The sequence below is a fragment of the Microcebus murinus genome, chromosome 5 (genome assembly GCF_040939455.1).
Source record: "Microcebus murinus isolate Inina chromosome 5, M.murinus_Inina_mat1.0, whole genome shotgun sequence".
NCBI classification, from domain to species: domain Eukaryota; kingdom Metazoa; phylum Chordata; class Mammalia; order Primates; family Cheirogaleidae; genus Microcebus; species Microcebus murinus.
The window spans coordinates 63,685,321-63,699,735 of record NC_134108.1 but is presented as its reverse complement, the minus strand read 5'-3'; positions in this window follow the sequence as shown (position 1 = coordinate 63,699,735).

Here is a 14,415-nt window from a genome sequence, read left to right as displayed (position 1 = left end):
GGTCTTGAGCTCCTGGCCTCTCAAAGTGCTGGAATTATAGACATGAGCCACTGTGTGCAGCCTACCTGCATAAACTTTAATTATGCAAAGTAGATTTGCCAGAATTTCACAGATTACCAAGAAATTCAGATTTATCAAATTATGTTAGCTGCTGATTGGTTATTCCTTCAAATTCATTTATTTTTTAATATATCTCATACTGCTTTATAGATAAGAAACAAAAATATCTTGGCATATCTTTTTTTGCCCTCTCTTTTTATCTCTCCACATATTATAAGTATATTCATATGATTATATATACTTTTTTACTATTCAAATCAATAATATTCATTTCATTAAATTGATGGTCAACAGGTTCATGAATAAAATTTTATCACATGGCATTGATTATTTTTAATTTAATGGTAATAAATGGTCATGTTTAGGAAAATATCAACAAATATATTATTTTGTTTTGTTTTGTTTAATTATGTCTTCCTAAAGAGTTAAAGTGATTTGATAAAAATGTTTAATACTTAGGAAAAATCTTAAAAATTAATTAGAAAAGAAAAACATTAATATCTCACTAGATTCCTTTAAAAAATTAAGGCTAAATGGATTTCTTATATCATATTACCAAAAAAAATCTAGTTCAAACAAACAAAAAAATGACTAACTTTGCCTACTTTACAAAAGAGTATTGAATACTCATTGTTAATTATGACATTATAAAATGTAGACTATTAGTGTGTTGTAAATTTTAATGTCATCTTTCCTAACAATTTGGCCATATATATAAAGCTTGAAAATATTCCTATATTTTGTCCAAATAGTTATACTTTGAGAAATGTATTTTTTAAAAAAGTATTTACATAAAGTTGACTGTAGAAGAAATTTTAAGTTAATAAAGCAAAATACAAAATTATGAATTCATAAATGGATGTAAGTTGCTTCATAAAACTAGAGGTCACATCATTATTCATTTACTTATAATTAAAGAAACTCAACTCAACTGACTAGAAGAAAAGCCTGATGTCAATATATTTTACAGGGTTTACTCTCCTTGCCTTTGATTACATCATGAGAAAATTCTGGGGAATTTTGGATCTTGGTTAAAAGGAGAATGTTCCATCTGCCATCAACCACTGTCATTGGAGTTGTCTTCATTCCTTGCAAAAACAGATCCTCAAGGGGAAAAATGTTGATTTCTATATTAGAGAGCCTAGTTTGATCTACTCCTGACCCAGGCTAGCAAGTTCTTTTTAGATATGGCAGCTGTGGTGAGTCAGATACATCTGTTCAAAGCTCAACCTCAGGTCTCCTTACGAAGGACCTTCAGGTCACAGTTCTAATGACCACCATTTACCAGCATCCCTAAAAGCACATCCAAGTTACTGACCTCACCAACAAAGAGAGTGGAATCTTGTTAGGCTGAAGTCTACTCTCTGTCTCTATCCTATTCCATTTCTCCCATAATCCTTTGTCTTGGAATCCAAATTCCAAGAAGTTGCATTGTTTCCTCTTCAACCACTAAAGCTTCATATGCATCTATAGTGGATAACCTGGTCTGCATATCCAAACCTAAAACCTGGAGCCCTGTACTCTTCCTTAAGAAGAATATGAAGACTCATTCTTCAAAGTCCTGTGGTTGGATTCCCTTTCATTCATTGTGTCTCGGTCAGTCCCCATTCTCTAAAAATGTTTGAAATATTTTCTCTAAACCATACTAGTTTTCTATTGTAGAGTAACAAATTAGCACAAATTTCACAGACTATATCAATACCCATTTATTATCTCACAGTTTTTATTGGCACAAAGTGGTAGAGCTTTTGCTCAGAATCCCACATGCTCAAATGGAGATGTTTGCCAGGGCTGTAATCTCATCTGGAGCATGGTGTCGTCTTCCAATATTATTCAGGTTGTTGGCAGAATCAGTTACTTGTGATTGTAGGACTAATGTCTCCACTTTGTGTGTGTGTGTGTGTGTGTCTGCTGGTTGTTGGCTGAGAATCACACTCAGTTCTTAGGGGCCACTTCAATTCCAACCTCCATAGCTCCCTTCTTAGTAGTTTACAACATGGCTGTTTGTTTTCTCCTAGGCCAGCAGCAGAACTTCCCTTTGATACTTCACTTATTTTAAAAGTGATCATCTAGTTAAGTTAGGCCCGCCAGGATAAGCTCTCTTTGGATTGACTCAAACTCAGCAGATTATTAAGCTAATTATGGTAGTAATATCCCAGCATATTTGCTGATACCCACCACAATCAAGGGGAAGGGGTGATACAGTATGTTCATATCAGGAAGCAGAAACCTTGGAAATCATACTAGAATTTTGGCTGTTACAGTCTGCCCTCTGCCTGAATTAATTATTTAATTGTAGTTTGCTCTTTTTCTGTTTTCCTTTAACACACAAATTTTTACGTCATCATTGTATACAAAGTTATATTACAGTAAGATATTAATAGAGATAATCTCTAGGTGACGCAATTTGAGACAAGCTTTGCCATCTTCATTATACATATTTATTTTGTATACTTTAGTTTTGACCTTTTATAAGCAGTAAATATTTAACACCTTGCTTCTTAAAACCAAAAGCCCTGATTTGTAGCATTTGCCAATTGCTGTTGTGTAAATACTCCCACTATGGCCAATTCTAGGCAACCAGTGTGATGTTACTAAATGCAAAGTAGTAGGAAATACACACTATTGACATTAGCAAGCTGATTTGACTAGCTCCGACACACCTATTACTATTAAATTTATTATGAAAATTAGTTATTTTCATTTTAGAAGAAATAGACAGTTTCCTTGATAGTATTTGGATATGGTAGATCTCTACATAGGGCTGAAAGTTACTGAAATAAAATCTAGAAATATCTCAAACAAGCAGCACTAGCTTTTACACATATTCTATTTGAAAGAAACTATATTTTTACATGATTATTTAGATTGACTCTTGAGGCAGTTCAAATGCATAGTAATTACTGGTCCAATCATAAGATTATCCTAAGGACTCAATCCCTTTTTGCATGCCAGCACACTTTAGATAAAGTGCAAGCCATTTGGGGGCAGAGAAAATTCCCCCATTTTTGTCAATATAATCTATAGAAATACAATTATAAAAATTAATCATTTTACTTTTATTTGAGGAAAATTAAAAATTATTATTTAAAAAATAACAATAGTGTTACAGAATCTGAAAAAGGAAAACCTGAGGGGAAAACAAGCTTAAAAATATATAGAATTCAAGATAATATTTATAAGCCCATAAAACTAACAATTAGAATGATGATAAGTTTGATACTCAAAGATATAAAATCATAAACTAGATGATACAAATGTTCAGTTTCTGTTTCACGGTTTTATTATTTTCACTCTTTCCTTTCCCTTACTTTTTGGGAAACAAGAGTTTAAAAACATGGAAGGAAATCACTAACAGTAAAAGATAAATTTCAGTTTCATTGAATTTGCCAAATGAGTTATATCAATCTTCTGCTAATGTGTCAGATTTACTTTACTAAAAGTAGAATGTTCCATTGATGGGAAGACAGATAAAGAATCAAAGAGCAGGTCTATTCTTAAGTAGAGACACCATAAAATCCCTGAAGCAGAAGCTTACATATTTGTAATCATTTGTAAATTAAAAAGAGATAAATTTCAGGAAATGATAAGATCAAATATTACTCCCTAAAGGGTAAACAAGTTTACAGAACTGTGACTGGCATACTCAGTATTGTTTCCAGGAACGGAAGCATAATCAGTCATTATATTCAAAGCACTCTGGACTCTAAAACTTGGAGTGATCTCTAGACAGGAAATGATTTGGGGAAATGTGGATAAACTAGTCCAAAAATGAATAATGAGAATGTCAAGTCAGGAAGGACTAAGAAAGAAATGACTCAAGGGACCTGAGTAGAGAGAAAAAGAAACCATTTCAAATAAATGTTGGTTTATTCAAATCCTTTATAATTCATGAGAGAAATGCTATGATTGAATAAGATTAATATTTACAGAAATCATATGTAAATTTATAAAGTTTAAAAAATTAAGTTAACATGGTTCTTCCAATCAAGTGTTTTTTTATATATTATTGAAGCTATTGGTGCTGTGACAAATTTCTGGTCACTCACAGTTAAGAAGAAACTTTTTGTCAGTTACTGGCAGATAGCCCTTCAGGGAATCCTGTAACAAAAACATGCACACTGCCCTGCCTCCTATGAAGACAATTTAATGTCATTAATTCAAAGTCATCTTTGAGATTTTTATACCTTGACTCACTTCTCTCCAAATCCATAATTTTATAAATTAAAATCACTTCTGCATCTCCCTATTGTAAATTCCTATATGTCAAAGAAAAATGGAATACAGTAGCTGCCCCTTATCCACAGGGCATATGTTCCAAGACCTTCAACAGATGCCTGAACCCTATCCTATATAGTCCTGAACTCTTCATGTACTGTGTTTTTTCCTATAAGGTACATACCTATGATAAAGTTTCATTTATAAATGAGGCCCAGTAAAAGACTAAAAACAATAACTGATAATGAAATAGAACAATTATAACAGTATGACAGCATCGCCACTCTTGCATTTGGAGGTCATTCTTAAGTAAAATAGTGTTACTTAAACACAAGCATTGTGGTACCACAACAGTGGATCTGGTAATCTAGTGACTAACGGGTGGGTAGTGTCTACAGCATGTATATGCTGGACGAAGAAAAGATTCATGTCCTAAATGGGATGCAGTAGGACAGCACAAGATTTCATCATGCTGCTTAAAACTGTGTGCAATTTAAAACTGCTAAATTGTTTATTTCTGGAGTTTTCCATTTAATATTTTTAGACTGTGATTAACTCGGGTTACTGAAACTATGGAAAATGATAAGTAGAGACTACTGTATACATTCCAGGGCTTTAGTTTATTAGTCCAGCACCAGTTCAATTTAATTGCTGCTAACTTACAGATCATTTATTACCTGCCTTCTTCTTTGGCCAAAATCCTATTTCAGTGAAAGCATCCCAGACATGTCCCTTAAGATGTAGCCATTATGTTGGTATGAGGAAAGGTATCCTGCCTCTGAAAGCTAGCCCTATTTTTGTATTGTCTTTTCCTGAATCTCCTGGATGTTGTGCTCCTGATGCTTTGTGTGAATTATACTAAATATTTATTGAAGGAGCTTTCTGTGTATACTGCTCATATAATTGCACCTTTCATATTATTCAGTTTTGAATGAACACTTTCCCTGCCTCTCTAGGGTTACTTGGCCTTTATGTTTCACTTTTTTCTTTGGTAGGCATAATCATGAATTAGTAGGACATCACAATTTTTCTCTATTCATTTCCCTCCATAAATTCTACAAACAAACTTGTGTTTCATAATAGTGGTTGGGGTAAATCCATATATACTCTTTGATAAACTTAAAAGAAATAGACTTACTAGAGAGTTTTCTGGCCAAGCTCCTTTTAATATAGGCATGTGTTTTAGAGGAAAATGTTGATATAAAGATTTGAAGTAATTTTAGGATGACAGGTGCAAGATGGGGATTCTTTGGCATTGAAAAATATACTAGGATTATCCTCCTTGCATTCCAACCATATAATCCCAATAGTGTTAATACTGTGTATAATCCTAATGTTGGCAAAGTTATATTTTGCTTGCTCCTACTGCTCTTTCACAAACTCTCAGCTCTTAAGACACATGCTGCTCATGAAGCACCTACTCTGCCTCATTCCTTTAATATAAGACTCTAAATTGCAGTCAATAGGAAGCCCAATTGAATAGCATTCTACCCTTGTAAGGGACACACAAATAAGGGTGAAGAAACATTCAAGCCTAAGAGATTGGTTGGCATCCTGTACTTCTGCTATACATTCTATCCATCCTATTGATTGCATCTCTGATTAATGGTTTGTGAGAGCAGGATCTATGTCCATGCTGTTCACCACTTTCTCACCAGTACCTTGTATAACACATGATATACTCTGGTATGTGATGGAATGTCAAGTCTACAAAATCCCCTTGCCCTATTCACAAAAACGTTGAGAATCCATTATGACATTAGTAATGAAAATAAATATAATCCTCATGAAGGTCAAGCTTGAACTCTAAAAAAAACCCTGGTATTATAAATTTAGCAGAAGTTGGTGTGAGGAGATACATAAAATATGGTACTTGAAAAAGTAAGTTTTGGACAAAATATTTTATTTCGGAGTCACAACACAATGAGAATCTAGAAATATCTTTCTGTAGTTAGAAAACACTGTAGAATAACAAATGATAACCCTGAGGATATAACAAAATGTGAATAAAGAATGCTTTGGACAACCTTTACAGTAATATACAACATAACATAAGCTAAAATTACATTTAATGGATTTTTATGAAAAAATGCATAGAAATGTGTGACATGGGTAATTAAAGCCAATGAATGTCTATATTCCACTGTTTATTAAATTTGAAATTGCTAAAACAAACAGAGTGGACAACTAAGGGAGGGTCTTGTATGGCAACAGAGAATAAGAAATTAGAATGAAATTATGCTTTGAGAACACAAAGCAGTGTTTTGAGGCCCGACTACGAAGTTTATGGGCTGAAGAGATAATATCATTAGATGGATTTTAAACTGTTTGACTCAAGAGACAAATAAAGACCCTAAATTGTTTGTTGTGCTTGGCACTGCTGATGGCTCTGGAAAAGAGAGATCAATAAAAGAAGCAAACAACCAGGGAAAAAATCAGTGGGATTGTTAAGAAATCTAAGTAGAAAGTTAGTGACAGACAAAACTGATAGTGCTGTATAAAAGCAAAACAAAACAAAACAACAACAACAAAAAAACAAAATCAGCTTCCACTGAATTAAACACTTATAAATTTATAAATGTGGAGGTCTTGAAAATACTGTGGCATACTTTCTGTGCAGCATACCTAATGTCTTTGCAAAAGACAATTGGATATACATTATATGACATTAAAAATGCCTTATCTATAATTGTAAATGTTGGAAGAAACACTATCAGTGCAATGGCTGGTTCACCACCATCAAGGTCCATGAAAGAATAATGAGCTCAAGATCTCTCTCCAACTGGCTTCAGCTCTGCAACTGAAACATTGTTCTTATTACAGCAGGCAGCTGATTGAAGTTGCTGACTGCTGAAGTTTCCTATAAGAAATTTGGTGCCTGACACCCTAGTGGATTCCCAGGAATCATGCATGCCAAGAACATTTGGATTCTGCAGAGAGAAAGGAATGAAAAATTAATTGTCAAATATTCTATTCATGGTGGAAAATGCCGGATGACTCATATACTCACATGAACTCTTGAACCAATCCACCCAGTGAGCCAGAGACCCGGTGAAGATATGACCATCCCCAGAAGCACAATTGAGAAATGTTAAGAAGTAAAACTCTTACCTAATTTCAAGGGAATCAAAACTATCTTTTAATGAAACTGAAAATTGTCTATTCTTATCATTTCCAATGCTTCTATTCATATTAATTTTGTTCTCAATGGTTCACAAAAACAGCTTTTCCCTTAGGTCTACTCCATGTTACTTTTGGGGAAATTATTTTGTTGTTGCTTTTGTTTGTTTGTTTGTTTTTTATAATGGTAGCATTTGTTTCACTCAATCATGCATTTCTTCTGAAACACTTCCTTAGCTTGGCTTCAGGGATAAAGATCATCCTCTCAATTATCTTCGTTGCCAGTCTCCATCCTCAGACTTTTTTGCTAGCTTCTCAACTCTCAACTTCAAATGTTGGAGGATGTCAGAGCTTAGTTCTTGGAAATATTCTGTCTACACATATACCCGAGGTTATTCCATTCAGTCACATGGCTTTAGAAACCATCTATTCTCTGATCTTTTGCCAAATATGCATATGTAGACTGCTTTCCTGAACTCTAGGCTTGTAGATCCAATTTTTTAATTCTCTTTATGTCTCAAATTTAATATCTCTAATTCTAAATGTGAATCCTGCTCTGCCCACTGTCTTCCTAGTCTCAGGAAATAGCTCCATTTTCCAATTGCTCTGGTTATGAACCTTAATGCTATATTTGACTTATCTCTTTCTCTCACAAACCACATCCAACCCATTAGGAAAACCTTCACTATATACCCAGAATATGATGACTTCATGCCACCTCCTGTGTGACACCCTGGCCTATGTCACTATTGTCTTCTGCATGGATTATGGCAAGTCTTCTAATAGGTTTCCCTAATTCTGCCTTCATTTCCCTACATCCAGAATGGCTCCAGTTATAAATGTTCCAATTATACTATTACTTTGGTCAAAACCTCATAGGTCTTCCCATCTAATGCACAGTATAATCTAGTGCCCTTGTATACAGTTTGGCTTCATATTCTACAACTCTTCCCATTGACTGCTTGGCTCTTGAGTTGCATAGTCCACATTATAGTTACCCAGATGCTCCAAAGTCAGGAAATATACACCAGCTTTTCCATCTGCCCAAAATAATTTCCCTGAGATGTATCCATGGCCTGTATTCTCTAGTTCTTCAGGTTTCATCTCATCGAGGTTTTTACTGATTATCATATATGAAATAATCACTCCCATTATGCTTATGACCATCTAATAGACTACATATCTACATATTTATTGTCTGTCTTTCACACCAAAATTAAAGTCTGGGAGGACAAAGTATTTTTTGTTGTTTATTTCCTTCTATTTTGTTCACTGATAATCTTACAGCCAAGGACAGTGCCTAGTAAATAACAAATCCTGCATAAGTGTTTATTCAATGAATAATTGAATGAATGAACATCTACTCAGCACAAGAGTGAAAAAGACTTCTTCTTCTCTTATTTCCCTTTTTTCATTTTTATACTAACAACTTGTTTAAATTGAAAATTAAAATATTTCATTAAATGCTTTCATATACAAAAGAAAAAACATAAATAATAATAAATCAAGTACTACTTTGTCTTCTACTCAGTTGGATATTAGACATTATTTTTATCCTTAACTTAACTTGTGCCCCTCTCCTAAATTAAATTCCCCTCATTTCACCCTAAAATAATGACCTCTGTGATTATCTTTCCTTTGTTTACCTTCATAGCTTAATATATATGATGAGCTCCTAAACAAAATATTATAGTTTTCTTTTTTTCTGTTTTATGTAAAGGGAATCTTATGATTTTTCTTCAACTTCCCTTATTTCACTCAATATGTTTTTTTAAGATTTGTTCATGTATCCATTCAGGCGTTGCCCAAATATCTTTAATCTTCTTTATGCCACACAGAATTGTTTGCTCTTAGGATGTATCAATGAGCATAGCATACAAAGATACTATTATTCTGGAGATTTCATTCTAGCAGAAAAAGACAAATAGTCAATCATAATGTAAGAAAAAGAAGTAAATTAAATATGTAGTATATTTAGGGTAAAAATTACCCTCCAGAATGAAGCAGGGAATGGGTAATCAGCAGGATTATGGAGTCAAAGAGGGAGGAGGGGAGCTAGCTGTATGAAATATGGTGGCTGGGGGCTTTTGAACAAAAGTTTGAAGAAGGTGAGAAGGCTAGAAATATGACTGTTATAGCATGAGAGCATTCCAAGCAGCAGAAACAACTAGAATAAAGAACTTGAGGCAGGAATGTCACTGGTGCTTTAAGGGATAGCAAGGAGGCTGGTGTGCCTAGGGTGAAGTGAACAAGAGAGAGATCAGGAGTTGAAGTCAGAGATTTAATGGGGCCAGAACCCACAGAATTTTGTAAACCACTGCAAGGACTCCAACCTTTTCTGTGAATGAAATGGAGAGCAACTGCAGCATTTTGAATAGAGGAGGGGCATGATCTGTCTTATATTTTATAAGTATTTCTCTTTTGAAAATCAATGGTCGGGGACAAAGATGAAGGGAGGTAAGAAAGCAGTTTCGAGGCTATCACAGTAATATGAGCCTGAGAGAATTTCTTGACAAATTGGATGTATGGGTGGGAGAAAGGGAATCGAAAATGGTTCCAAAGTTTCTGCCTGGAATAACTGGAAGAATGCGATTTCCATCCACTGAGGCACTTATACTCATCACAGTCCCATTTGACTTTGGCCTAGGTAGAAGGCTGATAAATTACAGCGAATGATAGTGGACTATCATGAGCTCAATCAAGAGGTGCCTCCAATTACACTTGCTCCTTAATGGAGATAGTGAATATCATCCCTGACACCTGGAAGATTAGCTATCAAGATGATTAATGCATTTTTTTCTTAATACCAATAAACAAAGAGCATCAGAAGTCGCTTACTTCCAACCAGCAGAGTATAACTGCACTGTTTTGCCACACGGCTTCTTCAGTTCTTGGACTTGGCTCCATAATTTAGCTCAGTGTGACTTTAATTATCTTGTTTCCTATAGGAAATCATGCTGATCCATTCCATTGATCATTCATACTGATAGGGGATATTGATTAGTAAGTAGCAGGTATACTAGATACCTTGAAAGATACAAGTATGTTAGAATTGGAAAATAAACCGAAGGACTTTTAGGTGTTTGCCACTGAAATACATTTTCTGGCTATTCAGATGTCTAGAGGCTGTTGGAATGCCCTCTCCAAAGTGTAAGATAAGTTGCATATGGGACTACCTAACTTTAAAGAAAAAAAATCACAATGTATGCTGGACCAATTTGGATTTGTAGATGTCATATAACAGAACTAATGTGTTGCTCAATTTATATACAAATTTGGAAATGCTGATCCAATGAATTCACTTAGTAACCCATAGTAACTCATACTGAGAGTTTCAAGTGTGACTCAGAGTAATATAGGCCTACCCACTGGCCCAGGCTGTAGTGCAAGAAGTGTTGCTACTTATGTTTATAATCCACTGGATTTAACAGTGCCCAGGGTGACCCTAGTCAGATTGCAATGTTCCCAGGAGAATATGTCAAGCACTGATGGGGAATTGCAGTGTAAATCAATGGTGTTTGGCAGGAAAACTCACCCCCTCTGAGTTGAGAACATGAACTTCTTTCTCATATTGAACCGAGTGTTATCTCATTCATCAAGCCCTCAAGTTGGGATTGTCCAGGACTATGCAGGTAACTCATGAAGAAGAGGCCTACGGAGTAAGTATATCTGTTTCCAATATGAACACTCAATGCAAATGAGGAGACAATCATCAGGTGTAAAAAAATACTTATCCTGTCAATATCAGTCATTTTTTTTACTATCAGCCTCAGTGCTTGTTTCTTGGACTTATTAAGTAAGAAGTCAAAAGAGATCTTATACATGAATTTTCCAAGTATCCACCTCCATTCTCATTGCTTCTCCCCAACTCCTACATTTAATCTGACTGCAGGTACCACTGTGTGCCTTATGTACCAGGAGCAAAGAACAGTCTTCAGCCACCTGGTGATAAGCAGATTATATTAGATCTCTTTTATCATGGAGAAGACTACAGACAGAATTTATCCTCAGTTGAGTAGATACTTATAATAAATGCATTTTATTTCCCTGACTTCTTCTGCCGTAAACAACTCTTGAGGTATTAGAAAGCTTTACTTATTATTTCAACATTCTACACAATATTTCAATATTTCTTCTTAACAAGGAGCTCAACATACAATGAGAGAAAAAAGGCAGTGGGCTGATGCCATGGTATTTAATGATTTTCATATATATATATCTCTCACATCACCAGAAGCAACTGACCAAGGGGAACAGTGAAATGGAATGTTAAAAACTCAGTTATGACTCTACCTGGGAGACAATACCTTGCGAGGTTGAGCTAATAAATAAAAGTGTACAGGCTCCAATAGAGGATACCTTTTCTTTCTTATACCCAAAATAAATGGATATAGAAACCGAATAGTGAAATGGAGAATTGTTCATCTGACTATTTCACTGGATAACTCACCAATATAGACAAGAAATTTATGCAAGGTGTGCTCCCCCCCCCTTTTTTAACATATTAAGAATAATATTTATTTCTTTCATTTAAACTAATAAGAGCTGGTATTTAAATGTTATATATTTTTAAGGGAAAAAAACAAGCATTTGCTTCTATGATAAACCTAATGATCACAATTTTGCTAATGTAATTTCTGGTATTTTACATCTATAAGTGACATTGGCCATTTTTTTTCTTTATTATACTGTCCTCAGAATTTTTACTTTTAAGGCGACACTTAACTCATAACTGAGGAGTGTTCCTTTATTTTCCATTCTCTGAAAGAATGAGGTTAAAGTTTACATTAACACTCCTTGAATACAAAATATCCTATAAAGCCATATGAACCTGTTTTCTTCATTTATTTTGAGAATACATTTTAAAATTATATAATATGGTTAATAATTAGATGTTTCAAGTATTCTATGACTTCCTGATCAGTCTAGAAATTTGTTATCTATGTTATAATCACTTAATTTATTGCCATGTTGTTTTTATTATAATATCTTACTTTTATTATCTGTTTTATAGATACATGTGTCCTATTTTCGTTCCTAATAAGTTTACTTATGCCTTGTTCATATTTTGCCCATCTGTCCAATATGTTCCAGAAGTTCACATTCTAAAACACTCATATACACATACAGTCATTTATGCAACTTATCCCTCAAACCAGAGCCTTAACTTCTCGCTTTTTACAAACACCTTTAAAAGGTAGACAACACTGCTAGATTCCATGGTAGTTCTATTTTTAATGCTTTGAGGAATCTCCATATTGTTTTCCATCGTAGCTGCACCATTCTAAATCTTATAAATAGTGCATAAGGTTTCCAATTTCTCCGTATTCTTACAAACACACACACATATATACACACATATGCATTTATTTATTTATTTTGATAATAATCATCCTAAGAACTGTGAAATGATAACTCCATGTGATTTTGGTCTGCATTTCCTTGAGGATTAGTAATGTTGAACACCCTTTCTTATACCTGATGGTCATTTGTATGTCTTCCTTAGAGAAAAGTCTATTTACTTTCTTTGTCCACTTTTAAATATGGGTTATTTATGTACTTTTTGTTGTTTGTTTGTGTGCTATTGAGTTGTAGGGTATTCTTATATGTTTTCAACATTAATCTATTATCAAATAGACGGTTTGGAAATATTTTTTTCCCATTCTGTAGGTTGCCTTTTCACGTTGTTGATTGTTTCCATTGCTATATAGAAAATTTTTAGTTTGATCTAGTCCCACTTGTTTATTTTTGGCTTAACAAGAATAACAAAAGACTGTGCTTGTGGTGTCAAATCAAAAAAAATAATTGTCAAAACCATTGTCAATAAGGTTTCCCCTCTGTGTTCTCTTCAAGAAGTTTTGCAGTAGCAGGACTTATATTTAAGTCTGTAATTCATTTTGAGTTGATTTTTGCATACAGTGTAAAATAGAGGTCTAATTTCATTCTTATACAAATGGATATCAAGTATTTCCAACCATTTGTTGAAGAAACTACCTTTCCCTATTTTGTATTGTTGACACCTGTTTTGAGGGCTATTTGACTGACTATACATACATGGATTTATTTCTGGGTCCTATTGTGTTCCATTGGTCTATGTGTCTGTCTGCATGCTAGTACAAATCTGTTTTGATTACTCTAGCTTTGAAATCAGGAAGGGTAATCCCTATAGCTTTCTTCTTCTTTCTCAAAATCAATTTAGCTAATTGGGGTCTTTTGTGATTCCATATTAATTTTAAAATTGTTTTTTTCTATTTCCATAAAATATAACATTTTAATTTTGATAGAAATTCCATTGATACTATAGATCACTTTGGGTAGTATGGGCCTTTTAACAATATTAATTATTTAAAATCCATAAACATGAGCTATCTTTCCATTTATTTGTATCTACCTTAATTTTTGCCAGTGTTTTATTTTCAGTGTGTAAGTCTTTTATCTACTTGGTTAAGTTTATTTATAAATATTTTATTCTTGATGCTATTATTGATAGAATTATTTTATTTATTTCCTTTTTGGATAGTTTATTATTAGTATATAGAAATGTAACTCATTTTTTATATTGATTTTACATCCACAGCTTTGCTGAATATCTTTTTTTGGCACATATTGAATAGAAAATTTACTCAACTTCAATTTTTCTAGTTAGAATTGTGTAAAATGAACCAATTGAAATGTCTGTAATGTTGGCTATTGTTTCTTCTGTTAACCATCAGTCCTCCTCAATTAGAGCAAAGACTAGATAAAGTTTCTCCTGGTAAATTGATGTGGATTATGAGCCACTGTAAGATTCATCTTCAATATCATCTCTTCCCTTCTTTAAATGAGTTAAATCCATTTGTAAACTGATGATTTCTTTAAGGCATTGTCCTCAGACTTTTCATAAAGTATCAATGATTTCATTATTCTTCCACCTAAGCGTCACCATAAATTTGAAGTTCATTCTTGCTTTAATTTCAGCAGAATTCATGATGCTATGATAGGGGCTTTTTTTCAAACTGATGCCTTATCTTTCTTAAT